The sequence below is a fragment of the Phalaenopsis equestris genome, unplaced genomic scaffold, assembly GCF_001263595.1.
Source record: "Phalaenopsis equestris unplaced genomic scaffold, ASM126359v1 Scaffold000287, whole genome shotgun sequence".
In the NCBI taxonomy this organism is placed as follows: domain Eukaryota; kingdom Viridiplantae; phylum Streptophyta; class Magnoliopsida; order Asparagales; family Orchidaceae; genus Phalaenopsis; species Phalaenopsis equestris.
Window position 1 is genome coordinate 707,048 of NW_018164729.1, and position 367 is coordinate 707,414.

The window sequence follows — 367 nt, forward strand, 5'->3', positions numbered from 1 at the left end:
AATGTGAATTTTCACCATTTAATTTAATTCATATAATTATTTTTATGCAAAAATATGCATCTTCAAAGAAAATTTTAAAAGATGATCAAGACAATTCCTAATCATTTGAAATTTTTATGTGAGCTAGCCCTAGACCAGAAAGTCCTTTGACCAAAATTTCATTATTTTTTGAAGAATCAGTGATTTATTAAAATTAATTGAAGTTTTGGGGACTTTAATAAAAATAAAATATTTTATTTATTGAAAAATATATTTTATATTTTTGGAAAATTTCTCTGAGGTCAAAGAACCCAGAGAAATTTATTTTATATTTTTCTGATTTTTATTTGTATTTCTAGAATTATTTTGGTGAAAATTCTATTTTTAA